This window comes from Eleginops maclovinus, chromosome 15 (genome assembly GCF_036324505.1).
Source record: "Eleginops maclovinus isolate JMC-PN-2008 ecotype Puerto Natales chromosome 15, JC_Emac_rtc_rv5, whole genome shotgun sequence".
Classification (NCBI taxonomy): Eukaryota; Metazoa; Chordata; class Actinopteri; order Perciformes; family Eleginopidae; genus Eleginops; species Eleginops maclovinus.
The window spans coordinates 8,978,957-8,997,684 of NC_086363.1; the positions used below are offsets into that span (position 1 = coordinate 8,978,957).

At 41.6% G+C, this 18,728-nt stretch overlaps 1 protein-coding gene across 5 annotated transcripts in view; it reads left to right on the forward strand.

Moving 5' to 3' along the window:
• The first annotated feature begins 715 nt into the window (after positions 1-715).
• wasf1 (WASP family member 1) overlaps positions 716-18,728 on the forward strand; it is a 51,504-nt gene continuing 33,491 nt past the window's right edge. For 4 of the 5 annotated variants that reach the window (XM_063901466.1, XM_063901470.1, XM_063901468.1 and 1 more), the window contains exon 1: positions 716-1,142. The gene's annotated coding sequence lies outside the window, so the exon portion shown is untranslated. The remainder of the gene's footprint in view (positions 1,143-18,728) is intronic. The other variant, XM_063901467.1, reaches the window with a different exon arrangement.

Consider the following 18,728-nt stretch of genomic DNA (forward strand, 5'->3'; position numbering starts at 1 on the left):
ACATGGTAGTAGGATATAGAAGAAAAGAGAAAAACATAAATAATACAAAACGAGGAGATAAACGTTACTTCCCGGGCCATAATAATAGACAGAAACGAAATATATATATATATGGAGCCTTTCAGATTAAATAAAATTGAATTTGAAAATAAAATATATACAGTAATGCTGTATTCAAACAAACCATAAAGTGCAGCTATGTCAGACACAAAAATACAGTAATACAATACAATACTATAACAGTTATTCAATGAATTGATTAGATGGTATGTAGAGAATTAGGACTTATTGGGCACTTTTGATAAATCATTTAGTAAAAAATCAGCTTCTAAAATTCGAGGATTACCTTTGACCTTATTAAATATATGTTGACAAAATGACACTTTGACTATTTTTTTCATATCTTTAAACAATTTCTACAGAAAGATAATTGATTACCGATACATATTAATATATATTGGTTGCAACCATAAGCAGTACATGGTCTCCTATAGTTCTCAGTGTCGTCAATTTATTTTGTCATTAATTATTTAATGTAGTCAATGTGATATCCTCATATCACTGTGCAAGAGATCCATTAATTATGTTACGATGTGATTTTTATGTACAGTGAGGGTTGAAGTAATCGCTGAAATGGATTGGACAGCACAAAATGACGGAGTGAGATAACTAGCCAATACAGCATGCGCGCATGTAGTCCGAGAGCCTCCCACGAGCACAGCAGCAGTTGCATGGAACGCTTTCTCGCGCCCTAACAATAGAGTGGTAAGTACCATTATCACCGGGTATAATGGGGACATTTTCTTGTGAATAAACATCCATTCTGACTCGTTACTTTGGAGAGAATATTTTTGCCGCTTATGGGTAAAACTGACGGACATTTTTGTGTTGCGAAACCTGTTGTTGGCTTGACCCGACCAGGTTTGATGCCAATTTCAACTAAATCTACCCTGAGATTCCCTTTGGAAAAAAGTGCCTGGATTCTCCTCCGCCGCCGCCTCTTCCACCAGGAGTACATTTGATATCAGAGACAGTACAATCATGGATCCGACCCGGGGATTTAAATTCTTGGACACGGTGGCATGCTCTGCAGCTCAGTGAGGATGGGAAGAAAATAAGAGGATTTTTTACAAACGTATCAGGTAATTAATTGAACACTGTACTGAAGTTGCTTTATTTCACTTGCAAATGTGACTTTACTAGGGTTACGTTAACGTTATTGCACCTCTGCAAAATAGCAACAAACTGCCTTAAAACCGAGTCACCATGTTGTAACATTAGATTTTTACCGGAGCTGATGCACTAATAACGGTCTTGGTAATTCAAAACTGCCTGGCCATCTCTCACCGCCACATTAACCCGATACACAGGTGACAAATGTGGTAGTGTGTACTACGCTAAGACGCCGAAGTAGTCAAAACCCTTAAAAGTATCAACATTATGTTGTATATTAAAGAATGAACGAGACTTTGTAACGGGACCGATTGAAGGGTGATACATTGCAAAGCTCCACATCTGCAGGAGCTCACGCAGCAGCGTCTTGACAAATTCATTCCTAGCAATATCATGTTGGTGAGAAAACCGGAGAGCAAATATTGGCATGGGATAGCACATTATCTAACGTTATTGAAACATGCCGTATATCTCATGCTGCAGGTTAAATTTTACGTTGGGTTTTGGAGTACCGGGTTGGTACAGTAAGATCAAGCGAACCGCTGGCACGACCTGATTTAATTTTCCCACTAAGAATGCATTGACTTGCCTCAGAGAGAGGATAGGGGCTGGGGTCTATTCCAGCCCGCTTGGTTTGCAGTCATGGGGGATGGTAACCTTCAGCCCAGTGAAAATCATGCTTTGTGAAATTCGAAACCTTCTTTGTACTACTTCAAGTACAGCAAGAAAAAGTGGGCATGATGAGCAGTGTTTGTGATCTGCTTTTATATGTAACATAACATGATGTCAGCTCGTGTTGTGCTTTTCATTATAGTGCTTACATTAAACTGACCATCTTTTCTGCAGCCTGTCCATTTAAACCCAATCAAGGAGAGGGTCTTAGGATGGTGCAGGAAACACTCTTGTCTATATTAAAGCAAGCAGCATATTTCATGGCTTGTCATTCAAAACGCAGTAGTAAAGTGAAAGCAGTGGACATTTATGTCAAGATCTGTGGTTGATCTGGAATGAATCATCAGCTGCAGAGCCATTGATAAAAGTAGGTACTGTATTGCATGCCTGCTTTGACAGTTGATCGGCATGTGCCTGTGATGTATTAAAATGACCTTTTAATGTAAACATAGTGGATGTAGATATCGTACTGACCGCATGCAGTCTGTACGGGTTGAAGGGTTTTATTTATTCAATTACTTTATAATTAAGTTAAAGCGTTACTTTCCCCATATCTTTGTTGTATCTCAAGAGGAAATGCTTTAAGTCTAGACCACATGTCAATATAAACAAACAGAAACAGCTGATCCTTAAAACTAAATTTAGCCACATAGCTATTTACACCACACTATTTGGACCATGAGTCAATGGAATTTCATAGAAAACATTATCTTTCTTTTGAGGAGAAGTCACTTTACATTCTTAATTTAAAACAGACATAATTTGTATGAACTTTTGTGTTAGCTCGACTATAAGCCTAGATTGTTTCTGTATAAAGTATACAGGTCTCTTTACACACACAGAGACAGCAGCTTTGACTCCTTGGACAAAATAGTCTGAGAGTCCTTGCAGCTGTTAAATTTATCAGTCTGTAACAGTGGCATCCCAACTATTACATGACTGAGTGGAAGCTATAGGCTAGGTTTCACAACAGCTCAGAGGGAGCTTATATGTGCATAACATATTTGCCATATGGGATGAATTTGTAGTTGCCTTCTAAACATTATCCAATGCCCAACATTTACTTTTCAGGACCAGTGATCAAATTTCCCTTCGCTCAGCTCTGGAGTAGATGTATGTTGAAGTATGCCTGCTGTGGCTTCAAATCACAGCTTCTGTTTTGTTTGAGGCAAGTTCTTCCCAAGTGGGTTACCTCCTGGGGTTTTGTAAGTGTATGTGGTATTTTTATGCTGGCAGGGAAACAATAAACAAAGGTGAAACGAAGGAAAGTTGAAGGGTCTATCCACATAGCCTGCTACATGGATTTAAATAGGGCTCGGTTTCGCTACAGGTGTGTTCCCAAAATAGAGCAGAACATATTGCCTTGGTTTATCTGATGCTGTTCGCAAAACTTTTGCTGCGAGGGATGACATTCCTGCACAGTTTGCAGTTCTTGTTGGTTATTCTCTGTATTTCAGAAGCCCTTGTGATATAGAAGAGCTTTGGCATGCCTCCTGCAGAGGCTTTTGGACCTCTCTTATTTGTTGACATTGCTCTGATCCTCTGCCAGTGCTTGGCTTTCTCATGCGAGCAAGAAGAATATCTCTCTTTTTGTAGCTCTCTTTTGTCTTTTTCTGCAGAGGTGAAGAGGGGTGATTGGAGGACACACAGAATAACATAGGGCATAATGAATGAGCCTGTGGAGAGAAAAGAAGAGATGGGAGTAAAATGAGTGATTGCTGCCTGGCATGAGGAGGAGGTGGAAAGAAAGTGGGCCGGGGATTCTGGGAAAGGCAGAGACAGAGAAAATTAATATGTGTCTTACGCCCCTTTACGTGCCATTTAGTGGAGCCACAGACAGACCTCCTATCTCCCAGCTGTTAGGATGCTCCACAGTCTCCGGCACACAGCACCTATTGTTCTTCTTCTTGGCAAGGCCCTCAGCTCTATAATACTGCCTCTGTCCCTGGGCTGACAGAGGGACACCAGGGCTCAGTTAGCCTGTCTGACTGGGACTCCTTGTGCCATTCCTGCCCCTGCCTCCACCACCTCCCTCCCTGCTTTGTCCCTATATCTGTCCATTCTTGGTTGTGACTTAATTCTCTCTCGTAAGACAAGCTCAGATAAAGTTAGCCCTGACCTTTTCTCTTAATCTTGCATTATTCACTGCTCTCCAGGGATAAGGGTTGTCAAAGTGTGCCTAATCTTATCACAACACTTTGAGTGACAGTAATTACCTGTTTTTACTTTAAAATAATTACTTTGGTGAGCAGGTTAAATAATCCGTGTCTGCAGCTTTATGGCACAAAGGTAATTTGGCACATCTAGATCACGTGTTATGGACAAAATGTTTTCAGGTTTTCCCTCTGTCCCCTGCCGCTGGGCGTCAACTCCCGGTGTTTTACAGAGTTGAATGATAAACAGAAAGCTTTTGACTACTAGTTGGTTAACTTGCTCACACGTAAACTGCTAACAGGTACTGCTGTCAGCTAGATAGCTGTTAGCGGAGTTATCCAGGCTGCAGTGACTGGGAGCTTGGAGCTCTGGGTGTCAGCACAGTTTTGGACCGCTGTACAATATTTCTGAACAGAAAACCTTATCTGCCCTATTGTTATCTTCCTGTCTCAAGTTGAAAGTGTCGCCAGCAGTTATTTTCTTCTTCCCTTCTGTCACTTGCTTTGTATTCTTTCAGTCTGTCTGCCTCTGTATCTATACAGCATCCTGGCTCATTGTGATTCAACACCCCTGCTTCCAACCAGCTCGACCCCAGCTGCTGTTTGAATACATGCAAGATTTCTGTCACTCACCACATCACTTTAGGCTCTCATGAATTTCCGAAAGAATGAGTCTTGCTTTTATAATGTTCAGCCTAGCAGGTATTTAGCTTGTGCCAGTTGCAGCTTTGCAAAGGGTAAGATCATGCTTTCCAGCTCTTAAAACATATTTTTAAAGCTGAAAAACTTTAGTGTCATTACTGTCTAAATGTGGTTCAGCAGATAACACACAGGCCAACACAGGAAAGACTAAGAAAAAAAGGTTGGATCCTGCAATATCAGCTTTAAATATGTAGTTGCCAGAGGACTCTCAACTAATATGCTTAATGGCTGTTTCCTACAAACTGAATAAAAAGGTCCTCTCGACTCATCAGCCAGTAATCACCAGGTATTTGGGAAATGGAGCACCATGGTGTCCTGTAACTGACCTGGCTTATTCTTTCAGCTGAAAGCCAAAATGAGCTTCACAATGGGATAAACTCTGAGGACACTCCCCAGGTGTCATGTGACTGTTTGGAAGGTAAACGTAGTCTGATACTTTACTCAGCACAATGTAGCCTCCGCCTGCTCGAGGAGTGAATTGAACACAGGGCTCCTTAGCTGCTGGCCTGGCCACTGACAGTAGGTGTGTGTTCCACTTTGTGATTGTGTGTAATGTGTACAATGTCTCTAGTTAGGGGTTTGTGTTTGTATTAGCAAAACAATGTTCCTGCCCATTTCAGGTCACAGTGTATTTCTGTGCTGTGCATAATCTCACTCTAAATGCTGCCAAGTGACATCAAAACGATCCCCGCAGCTGCACCCAGAGCGTGTGCATATTTGAATATATTTGAATATACAAAGTAAGGCAAAACACTGGACTCCACCATACAGTAGCTGTCCCTTTTCCTGTCACTCCATCTTTTTGAATATGTATGTGCTCTTTTCCTCTTCCTTGATTTCTGTCTTACCCTGCTCCCCCGCTTCCATCTTTTTCGCTGATGGGTTCTCATTGAGCTAGAACAGCCGATGCACTGGTCGTCGTGGTGATGTGGGATGATTGATGGAGGGTAGAGAAATGGGAGGCAAGGCATGTCGTTTATCCAGTCCACGGCTTGAATCCCTCGTGTCAGGACTGAGACGTCTGTATTCAATTACAGACATGCTGCATTTTCATTAGGATTTCCATAAGCACTCATTTCTCTTCTCAGTTCCTTTCCCTGCGCTGGGTCGAAGAACAAGGGGGAGACAGTGAAGGGTTAGAGGCAAGAAAAAGTAGAAAAATAAAACATGCAATAGGCTTTTGTTTCACATAATGTACCAAACAGTCACTTACAGGGATGCATTTTATATGTATACCGTATAACAAGGCTAAATGATCAGCATGATGAAGTGCGGCATCCACGCACTCAGATACAGAAGGTGGTGGTACTCACCTTTTAAGGTTGGTTTGTGAACCTCCAATAAATACTACTAGAGAGCCCAACATGTAGTCTCTGGTGAGGATGTAGAATTTAGAGTACGACAAGAGGCATTACTGTCCCTTTGTGTTTGTTTTAAAACACTGTCAGTTAGATTTGGTATGTCAGAGCTATGGAATACTAAATCACCCATCTTGGCTTTTTACATCTTAGCCTTTATTACCCTCAGGTTTGCATACTACAGGTTATACATTTCTTTTTAAATACAAACTGTAAAATCATTACTTATCTAGTCTGTATTGGCCATGAAAAGCAAGCGATTATCGGTGAGCGGTATCGGCAAAAAAAAAATCCATATTGTAATTATTTTGCTTTAGCCTTTATCTAGTGCTTGCAGTTACCACCCTTGCTCCTATCATATTTTTTCTTCCATAAAAAGTCTTTAAAAACAGAAATATTAGGAAAATAATCTTATAAAAAGAGCAAGGACTTGGCTCGTAAAGGGATGCTGAAAGGAACAGAAGCAAGTGCCAGAGAAAAGAGAAGGAGAGCAAAAGGGGAAGTACCCTCTTAGCGTCCCGGTGTGTTTGTCCACAATTTCACAGCAGGGGTGCCTGTGCAAACAGACAACTGATGCCTTTAATTAGGAGCCAATATTTGGTTTTTCATTTACAGCTCACAGCGAGACTCCAGCTCTACTTAGGATTTGAGCGGGGCCTCGAGCAAAAGGAACATCTGATCTGTCCTGGATAAAAGCCCAGCAGGGGCCATGAGTGTACAGTTCTCTCCCATTTCAGAAGATTGAAAGCTTTCCTTTCTTTTTGTCTTTCGGTGGTTAGCAGGAAATGCCAGATTCAATTGAAAATTGTCAGCAAGAAAACACAATAAACAGTCTTACTCAGCAATCACCTTCTCTGTAATCAATTATTACAACACAGCAATGTGAGCCGTACCAGGACATTGCTGTAGAGCAGAGGTCAGATAGGGGTTAGGAAATTCTTCTGGTGAAAGAAGCATCTGCTAAAGATAGACTGTCAGTAGAGCGAGGTTGTGGTTCAGTGAAAGATGGCATACTGTATTTCCTTCTCCATTCAGTGGTGTGCCAGAGGAAATGTAAAGACATGGGGGTGTGCTATTCTCAGGCCTTTCTAAACAATGTTAAAATTTCAATAATACGATGAAATCATCTAGCTACGGGAAATAATCTGAGACACAGCAGTCCCTTACATAACTGTCGCTCATTTATAGACACATGCCTACAGGGTAAAGCTCTTATTATATAAGATTTTAATATAATATTTGCACTCCTACACGTAGATGCTGAGATCAGTCTATAGATCATTACTCTTTCCTCTGACAGTGCCCATAGGTATTAACTCTTAGTCTTCGATCATGACAAACGGTGCGTCAGTGCGTGTCTTTGCTCATGTGTGTATTCATAAGCTCACGTGTTTCTATTAACCATGGCACTTCTGCCTATCGACTAGCCCAACGCAGAGCTAGCTTTGGCCACAGATGCAAAGCAGACTAACACAACACTTTTCTTTTAGCTAGGTTATGTTTGTGTAGTTATGATGTTGTTTCTATTTCCATTTGTATGTGTCTGATGGAGAATTCTGTTATCACTGTATCATTTTGCATTTACCTTCTTAATGGCACACCAGAAAATGTTATCATAGTGTCTATTTCTCTGCTTTAAGCTTACTTCTTCATAGGTCCAGTTCTTGATCTGTGGTAAATGCAGCAGAATACTCAGTCAACCATACCTGCTCTACCCTGTCCTTCCATCAGTGCATTAGGAGAGAGGCGTACTTCACTGACAACATGCAGGGTGCACCTCGGATGATAGGTGTGTTGCTACTGCACCTGCTTGATGAATAATAGAGACATCTCAAGGGACAAACTCTGAAATAAAATATGAAACGATGAGAAAAATACTCTGCCTATGTGCTACAGATGTACTATGTCCATCCTAGTCGTGGCAAATAAAGACACTCTAGGTAGGAGACCGATTTGTTGCAAGCCGATTTCCCCCCCAAAATGTCCCATCCATGTGACTGGTATATATTTAAATGTGATAACAGAGTCTAAAAATGTACTGATGATACATTGTTGAGAGGAACGCTCAGAAATGTGTGTGCAAAACACACAATCGTCATACACACAAATCATGGTGATCCGTGCAGCAGGAGACCGACACACAGCAGCAGATGGACTGCGGTAATAAGCTGTCTTTTGGCAGGTGATGTCATTCAGAGTTTGTTTGGGATCCATCAGCAAAATAAAGATACCAAGGGAGAAAAGTGTGGTATGATGGGGCAGGGCTGTCTCTGATCTTTAACTAAGGTGAGCAGTTTATGTGTGTGTTATGTGAATATGTGTGTTTTAATCAACCCTAGCTTTCTAATGCCGATGGGTGTTTATAGTTAATAAGCTATGGGTGAGCTGCTAACTTCAAAACATCGTCCCTCAGCTAAACGGTAATGCAGCAGCCCACATGGGTCGATTCAGCAGTGTGGGATAAGGTTAAAGGTCATTTCTCTATTGTGTGTGGTTATATAAATGTTAGTGACAGCTTAAGGCGAGAGCAGTAGTTTGCGTAGCTTAGCCTCAGGAGGACAGATAGGTGTTGACAGACAGGCAGGCCGCGCCGCCGGGTTACGCTGCACAGCCTCTTCTTTTTCAGGACTAACTCTGTCCATCATGTGTGCGTTTGTTCGCTGTCGCATTCCTTCCTTTCTCCCTCTGTCTGTGTCTATGTACAATATTCCTCTCTTTCCTTCGTCCTACTTTACATAAGGTAGAGCTGCGCAACCAGTGCTGACTGATCCAATGAGGCCACGGAGGACTGCCAGTTTTATAGTCAACGTATTGTCTTAGTTTAGCATCAGCAGTGTTTGCGGCTTGACCACATTTTAAATGTGTACCGACAGTGACTTCAATCTAAGGTAAGGTGACAGAGGAGTACAGGAAGCAGAGGGAGTGGGGAGGCGGTTCACCAGGCCAGATGTTGCCTCAAGCTTCAAATTAAATCTTCCAAATGCAGCATGGATTGAGAATAGATATAGAGAAAATCTTCCCTTGCTCATTTCAGCAATTCATGCATTTACTTTTCACCTAGGTTGTCTAGTAAAGACATACTAAAGATCTGATTACACATCGTCGTTTATATCTGTGTCTTTATTCTAAAAGAGTCCCTGGCCTCATTGCTGTCACCAACAGTTGAACACTTATTTGCTATTGTACATCTCTCAGCTTCAGGTTCACGTGATGCTGCTGTGATGAACACTTTTTTCTGGGGGCATCCTATACCACATAACTGCAACTACTCTACTGTGACAGTAAAGGACCTGGGATGCATTTTCAAGGCAGGACTGTTATAACGTCTAACTGCTCTGTTTGGACATGGAATGAGGGGGCATTGTGGCTCTGATGCTAAACAGGCAGCCGACATATTCAGAGAGCAGAATCATACTTTTAATCAGTTATTATACCCAGTGTTCCTATTACATGCAAATTGTTAAGCGTTATATAAAGCAGAGGGCACATGCTCCCCAAGCCCTCCATTGAAATATTATTTAAAAGTTTCCCTGAGTTTGAAGAACTTCAGCTATGACGTTATTGGAGTGGGCCAATGTCATTAGTGATTCAAGTTCTGAATCATGCATACTGTAGGCAAACTTTTTTGTATCTATATCTGATCAGTATCTGGAGCCGCTGTGGTACTTGTGAGATGAAGGGCCCTCCTGTGTGGGAAACGGGAAGAGGTGGACTGTGAGCAAGCTGAGTAGGTGTTTATCTAATTGCAGCAGGACTGAGAGAGCACTGAGTTGCGGAGCGCTGCAACAGTGACTCTGACTGACAAGAGCTTGATGACTCAGATATCCTCACACACACACACACACACACACACTCAGGAGTGCAGTGATGAAGGGGATGACAGACAAGCCAGAGTCTGACTGACCAGGAAAGATAACAAGGAATAGTGTGGGAGAAGTGATAACAGTTGCTTTCGGATTCTGTTTCTTATGCACACTCACACCCGCCTCGCATCGCACTGACGAGAAGGCCAGGGGCTTGAAATATGTCCACTGATAAAATAGAGGCAACGAAGGGGAGAAAATAGGGGGAGCCGAGGCTTTATTCTAGCAGGAAGAATTGGAGCTTCTCTTTCAAGATGTTTTCGATTGGAGACGAGCAGAGAGTCTCACAATGCCAGCAGAATGCTAGGAAAGAAAAGTGGATGAGAGGTGCTTTTGTCTCCATCACTTCTGTCCCATTGTCACCCATATCGCCTTCACCAGAGACCAGAGACTGCATTGGGCTTGATCTAATGATCAAATCTATATCTGGGCTTGTGTCAGCTCTGTGGACAGAGGGTCCTATTGTGTGTATTGTCTCGATTGTGATCCTCTGGACTCACACACCAAATAAATATAGCGAATTAATTCTCATCGGGCTCCTTTTAAAAACTGCATGACAGCCCTGCGAAAATCCTTGTCTTTACCATTTGTCAACATAATGACAGAGTAAGTGGCCGGTCGAGGCCTTTTGATTGAGTCAATCTTCTGCTTTACTGTTAATACAAGCCTGTTAGCCCACATTTAGTCTTCTTTACCCTGTTTGTAGAGATCCGTCCTTTCCTCCCACCTCGGCTCTGATTCCATTTGTATGCAGAAAATGTTCACCCACCATTTTGCCTCGCAGTGGCATTTCTAAGCACAGCTGTCAGGACTATGTGCGGGTGCATCGGGCGGAGGGTGCCGAGATGTCATGAGACACAGGTCACGTGAAGCCCACAGCCAACCTTTTGACCCCTAATGAGCATGCTGTTTCTATAGATGGAAGAAGTTTTTTGGTTTTGATGTTTGAAATTATTGAGGTAAAAGTGTGCTGCAGGACTGAGCCCTAAACCCTGATATGACTCAGTACTTTTTCACTTGAATGAATTAAGAGTTGAACAAACCAGAACTTGGTGTCGTCCCAGTTGTGTGTCTTGCTGCTGTGAACCACTGGCAGCGCCTCAGGCCTCCTCACAGCAAGGGCACCTTCACTAACCAGCGCCCCTGCTCTGCCAGCACTTTGTTCCCAGAATCATCTCTCATGCACAGACACATAACAACTGTGACATTGCCCACACACTCAAGAGACAGCCTATAAGAGGTTAGCGCAGCTGCCCTGGGCGCTGTCTGATCATTCCAATTTGTCCCACAAATCCTCCCTGCTTCCCCTTGTCTCTCTTCCTCACATATCCACCTCTCAGCCGCTGCCAAGTTCCACTCAGTTCACTTAATGCTTCTGAATTTGTTGTTTAATATGTTGGTGCGGGGTTATGTATTTCTTGAAGTACTTTGTAACCTTGTTAAGATAGATATTTTTGTTGAGGAACCACATCACTTTACCTCGCGCGGTTGGATCACATACCACAAATGCAGCGCCTGCCGTGTGTTATGCCTTCAGTGGATGACTTAAATCAAATTGTACTTTGGAATCAGATTAAGGATTAAGTAAAGACTTGTGATTTCAGCCCAGATTCACCGTATTTTCACAAGCATTTGCACTTTCGAAGAGAATTTTCGAGTTATTCCTTTTCAGAAAAGGGTGAGAAAATGAACAAATGCAAGGAAATCTCCATATTTGGTTGTATTTCCCTCATTAATGTGTGCATTAACGTGTTTCCTCGGTGTGCTGAGGTTGATCCATCCCTGGAAAGTATTTTTTCTTTTACATTTGCTTCTTCAGCCGCACAGAGTAACAACGTTTTTTCGTATACATTTGCAAATGTAATCTTTGAAATGTTTTTCTCAGAATATAACCAATTCCCGGGTTTGATCTATCTTAAAAATTAATAAATTATACAATGTTGTAGAAAACTCTTATTCCTGTGATTTATTGTACCAAAAGAGGGTAGATTTTTATGCTGGTAGATTTCACAATTTTTGCAGACTAATTTCTTTTAATTAACTTATTTGATCTCTCAAGGAACTGTGTGTTAATTATAAAATACTTTAAAAAGAATCCATATTAATTAAGGTTGGAAGAAGTGACCTGTTAAAATGCATTACGGAAAGAGAATAACGGGCCAGCCACTTATTATTAAAGGTTTCCAGGATATGGACAGCACCTTTTTGAAGTGAAGGATATAACAGTTTCCTGTGTTTTTACACATTTTCTTCTTTGCGAGAGGTGGTGGTGCATGAGAGACTGAAATACACTTTGCCTCAAGGCTACATCACCACACCATATCTGTCTCCTTCTCCTACCATGACACACATTATTGTTAAACATAGCTCAAAGGAAATTAATAGCAGAACAATTCCTCTACAGTGTGTTCGATTAGCACTTTCCAACAAGAACAAGGTAGATTGATAGAGGATGAAATGAAAAGGCGAGTGCTTAAAGGGCACTTCACAAGAGCAAAAAGTTGGGTGTCATATCTTTACACTCAACTTGTAATGGCTTTTGACATGTTGCCCTCTGGGAGAAGAGTCATATCAAAGTGAATCAGCAAATCAAAGTGCTGAACTAGAACACACAGTATTGCAATATTAGAAAAAATTGCAGTATCAATATGAAGTATCTTCCTGGTATCCTGCCTCTCTGCCCTGTACCACACAGCCCCTGTGTCGACTCTGGCGTTGATCTCGATGAGAGAAGATGAAGATTTCTGCTTTCCCCCGATGCCACCCACGCTGCCTTTTTGTCTTTTTCTTTTTTGAATGTGCCTCAAGCTGCCTTTTTCTTTATCTGTGTCTCTCCTTCTCTGGTGTACTTTTCCCCCTAAAGATGCACAGGAGCTTGGTAAACTTTCTTTGATCACGCAACAGAAGTCAAAAATCTTTTTTCAACTCACCAAATATTCATGCAAAGAGAATTAACATCAAAAAGTAGGTCCATCTTCTGTTACAACAACCGGTTGTTCCCTCTTGTGCAATGTTGAATAGATAATCAATTAACTGTTAACTAAAGAAAACAAGGTTAAAAGTTCTAGCTTTTTAAAAATGGATATGTTATGGTTCATTTACTCCTCTATCTATGAGTTGTGGACAAAATAAGACATTAAAGAACGCTATCTTGGACTTCGTAAACAAACTGATCGACATCTTTCACCATTTTTCGGGATTTTATAGACCAAATAGCTCATTTAATTGGAAAAAGATTAACAGATGAATTGAGAATGCAAACGCTCTTTAGTTTCCCCCGATTCTTCACATCGTTCTTAATATTATTTAGTACCAGATGGGCGGACAAGATAAATGGAGTTGTGCAAGTTAATTTGGACAGCATGTCCACTTTATCTAAGTGTTTTGCCCTCCTAACAAGCTTCTTGGCTGGCCTCAATAGCACTCCTGTGTATTGGGATTGTAAATATGCACCGTGTTCTCGCTTTTTGGTGCTATTTTATTTGTCAAACAGTGTTTTCTGCTGTTCGAGCTGAAAGGTGTTGCTGCAATGGTTAACCTGTGTGCATGTCCTTCACGTCTGTATGCACAGCAAGGGAGATAGTATAATGAAATTTACCTCACAGGCCAAACAGGCACAGCTGCAAAGTTCGAGCATGCAGACATGTATTATTGAGCAGCAGGCTTTCATTATTCATCGTGGGTTTCTGTGAACTCAGCAGATAAACTTCTTTGAGTCTGTTTGTTCGTTAGACACACGACTCATTGATGTTGAAACACAGACGTCAATGAATATTTAGTTGTCTACGGTGGGATGAAGCCCGTTTGCTAAATGTATTTGGTTACAAAGGGCTTAGATTGCTTTAGACAATGTGGTCTGTGTTTCACTGCTCACCCAGTATACAGCTCATCGTTGATCATGCTCCGAATGTAAAGTGTAGTGGACAGGCAGCCTGTGTTGAATCTCAGGGATTTCTTTCCATCCACACAGAAAGTATTTGCTTAATGGGAAGCTTAGATCCTTATCTTGTCCAAAGAGCTGTAGGCAAAGAAAGAAGACAACAGAGTGTTTTATGGCTGCATAAACAAGAACATCTCTACAGCTGTTTAATCCATGCATAAAGAGCAATGTCAATATAAATAGTTATGCGTGTAGGCACAGTTTTTTCTGCTTTGTTACTTTAAATAAAATAGAGATTATAGAGAAAAAAACATCTCCAGGCAATAAAAGAAAATGAAAGGATTGTGATTTTGGCTTTTAGCAGTCAGTTGGTTTATGTGTACTTGTTGTTTGCAGCAACCTTCGAATCTTGTTTACAGCTGCCTGACAACATTAAACCAGCACAGAGAGTCAGCCAGCCTGTGGATGCATGCCATCTGAGTACCTGAGCACCATCTGAGTGCCCACGTGCCAGGATGTTCACTTTGATCACTGCTGACTGTGCCAGGAGGAGAGGCCAGGCACAGTGCTAAATGACTGTCATGCTTCACAGCCCGGCCTGATTCAGACCTCTTTCTGTCCAACATGTACTTGGCCGTGTACAGAATGGAGCAACACACAAAGCACAAGCAGACAATATACAGAACAGCTCTTTGGTTTTGCAAATCAAACATCTTGTCAGAGATAGGGCTGGGGATTATGGAGAAAGTCAAATACCACAATATATTTGATCAAATATGTAGATGTTGCGACGACATTAAAGGTTTCACTATTGGCGCTTTCACAAAATAGCCATACAATCTGATATTTGATTATTAATCATCAGCAGCCGTTAAAACCAGGTAAAATCACTGATATCTAAGACAATATCTCGTCACATATCACTATATCGATACGTCAAAGACAAAATCAACAATAAAGTCCTCCTAAAATCCTGAATGACTGAGGTTAGGAAAGTATATTAGTATGTACCTGTATCCCTCGCCACAAGCTCCCTTTTAAAGTGTCCGACTACCAGCGAACCTACTTAGCATGACCGCCGGAGCTCAACCTGGCAGCACTAACGTATTTTTAGCCTGACAACAAGAGGCCTGTGTGTGTGTGCGTTTTTATAGCACCTAACTGGTGTGGCCCAGCAAGGTGTCATCTCACCGCTGAAGGGGCGCCGGCTGGTACAGAATTTTAATTGGCAGGAAGACACTGTGCGACATGCCATGATATGTTCTGCCAACGTGATCTGTTGCGATGGGGAGGGAGGGGAGGAGGGGGCAACACGGAGGATGTAGTCCCAAATGGAGAGGTTGATTTCCGTGTGAGGTTATTTGACTGATATGGGCCGATTATTTGCATAGAAGAAGAGAAGAATGACTTTTTTTATAAGTAGTTCTTTCAACCTCATATGCTTTGAGAGAGTTTCAACATGTTCGGTATTATTTCACTCTGCTCGTGTCCATCAGGGACCTCTAACTGTGCACAGGCGCCAGCTCCACTCTCCTGTCAAATTCAACAGTCTGTTCCCACCAACAGCAGCAGAGACTGGGGTAAAGTCAAATCACTAGTTTGTACAACATGACTTCTTTCTGAAGGCAAAAGTGTTTTTAGATGTGGCCAACAGTGAAATCACAGACAGAGCTGGAGCGTTCAGCAGCAGGCGTTCTTCCTTTCAGTCTCCCGATGAGCCCCAAAATCCGAGTCTATTCTAACTTCCCGAAGAACATCTAAAGCAGTCTGATCCAAAGTAAGACGTCAGCGTTTTGTTATCTTGGAATGTGTGCTAAAAATGTGTCAGGCCATTTGAGCTTTTTTTATTAAAGGAAATGAAGATAAAATGATTGCCTTATGTGATAATGAGAGAAAATGAACGTACAGATAGCATTATAAATGTTATAACTGTCTCATTACTATTACAAAAACGATGAGCAAGAGATATTTTTTTCCCCCGTTCCCCTCCGCAGTCCCAAAGAAAACGAAACGGAAGTCTCCTTGATAAGTTTTGAGTCTGACAACATGCAAAACATTTTCTTCTCCTTTGTTTTTTTTGGAAATTGAGCAGTGGTGTCTTGCGTACAGTATCTGCAATTCTGATTTAAACCAGCTGCTGGTAAGCTTTGCCAGTTTGATCTCTGCACTCTCTGCCATTGGCTTCTGTTGCTCTGCCAGTTTCCCTGATTAGATGTCTATGTTTTTTATGTCTGCAGCTGTTCACAGTGGAGGAACAAATCCAGTCTGCAGTTGTAACGAAGAGTTCCCAGAACCACTGGAAAAAAGGATAAAATGTTCAGGCTAATTTGAAAATACAACTATCTTCAAGTGTAGGACTTTGAAAAGGGGTTTAAGGGAGAGAGCAGCAAAAATATTGGGAGTTTATTCTATTTCATAATTAGTTTGAGGTCCTTGAGTAACTGCTTTTGAGGAAGTGTGTTCCTGCAGTCTGGAAAAAGGCTTTATTTTGTATGTCCATAAAGCATTTTTACTCTGGCAAGAGCAGTGCTGGCAGGGGGCTGGGGAGCACTTCATCACAGCACTTCATCATTTATTCATTTGTTTTGTCTCTATGATAACAATATGTTCTTGACAACGTATCACCACTCTAACCACAATGGTACAACAGAGGAGCATGGTCCTTTTGATTGTATTATCTATGTGGGTAATCATCTATTTAACCTTTATATTTCACGCTGAGCACCAACAAAAAGATGCTGGTGCTCAGAACAACATGTTATGGACACTTGTAAAACTTAATTAAATAAAGTCTTGAATATATGTTCTCCTGACTTCTTAACAATGGCTGACATCTGCTACTTTTAGTTTATTATTCAAGGATAAACATAGACGATTATAACCACACAACGCAGCCTTTTTTTCAGGGTTTTAATTACAAGACCATCATAATGCTTGCTACAGTATCTACAGGATGATGAGCATCGTCTCAAAAGTAGCAGGTGTCAATTTTAGCAAAAAATGAAATACACTTTAGAAAATTCAAACCTAAAATTGAATTATAGTAAGAAGAATTGTTGTTCTACTCATATACAGCAGGCAAGAGATACATGATGAGTGTGACACATTGGAAGACATTTTCCTGACATGGCGGATTTAAATGCAAGTATTAAAAAGGTCTTAAAAAATCTGAAATGTAACTTTGTGAACCCTGCAGTCAGTATGGCAGCCCTCATATGAACCAGACTCTTAATATGTGCCTTGTGTTTAATCGTGTGTGTCATGGTTACCACAGGGAAAATCACTTTGACTAACTCTTCAGACCATGAATTTTACATCACGTAATGATGAGATCTCTGTTGTTTCAAAAGGCAGAAGCATTTCATTACTTTCCCACCTGCTCCCTTGCTGGTTTACTGCTAGTTTCTCTCTCTATTGCTCCTCTCTTTTCTTGTGATTTTCCAGTTTCAAAAAAACAGCATCCGTCGTGGGAATATGGGGCTTAAAAAATTTGCATCATAGGTGGTCTGTTTATCTATAATAAGCAAAAAAAACAAAACAACAGCTGCTGTGTGTGTGTGTGTGTGTGTGTGTGTGTGTGTGTGTGTGTGTGTGTGTGTGTGTGTGTGTGTGTGTGTGTCAAAAGATAGCGGATGGTGTATCATGGGTCTTTCTCCAACAAGCCCCTCCAAAAAAAGAGGCCCTTGACCTGCTCCATATTGAGGGGTCTTCTGCTATATTGTGTGGCAGTGTGAGTGAGTAAATGCTCCATTAGGATTCATTAGAGCCTCTAGTTGGACATATTGTCCTGAGTGCACTGAGCCGAGCCAGTTGAGGCCCCCCGCTCTCCCCTGACACGTGCCGTCCCTCGCCCTGCTTTGTGCTCACACACAATGGATGAGCGATCCCCAGATCTCGCTCTTCTCCTCCCTCGCATATTGCGTTCATTCATCAGTCGCTATCACTGTACTCACACAACACCCTGATCTTAGCCCAAGCATCCCCGCCCGCCTTCACACCTTCCTCTCTCTTTTTTTTTTTTTGTCCACCTCATTTGCTTTTGCCTCCCTTGGGATATCATAAAGTGACCAATAACATCCCACTGCAGCCGTTGCCATGGTGATAGGTTACAGCGGGAAGCACCACCCAAGATGTATGGATCGTAAAAGTGGGGGGACAATGAGGCTGGCTATCCTGTAGACCGGATGGAAAACTAAAAGATGGATAAAGAAGGGATAAGCAGGTAGTGGGAACTATTCCTTTTAAAGTGATACTTATGTGGGATGAAGGGATAGTCCTACTCGATTTTCCTGGATAGGCACAGTAATGAGGAAAGACTAAGGGCACAAAAAAGGGGACATATAAGGAAACCATAGTCCTCTAACAAAAATCTGTCAGCCGCCTTGTTGTGATAGTTACGACAGAATGTAAAATGGGAGATTCATTGTTCAATGTAACTCACATTCTTTCATGAAGCCGCTGTTGTGCTGATTTGTCAGACATCTGCCTCAGAATAATGACTATGCAGTCATAACTGCCTCATCGATTTCATCCCCTTTGTGGAGTATCAGCTGATGATTGACTATAACAATTAGGCCTATATTAGGAAATGGTGAAACTAAAAGGGTTTTACTCCCCAAGCTGTATATGTAACTCTACTACGGCGGGCGCAGCTTCATGGTTGTCACACCGCAGTCCCGCTGTGTAAGACTGGACAGAGAAATGGAATCTATCAGCGGTGCAATATGCTGCCGGGAATAATTGCAATCTATGATGGGTAATTTTACTGAGCGGATTGTTATGCGTTACCCTCAGCCGGTATCAGACTGCACTTTCATGTAATCAGCTGTCTTTCTATTCAGTTACCTGTGAGTAGCTAATGAATTCCTCTGCAGTCTGATGAATCAAAACCGTAATGTCTTTAGAATTGACTGTCTTGTCACACTGC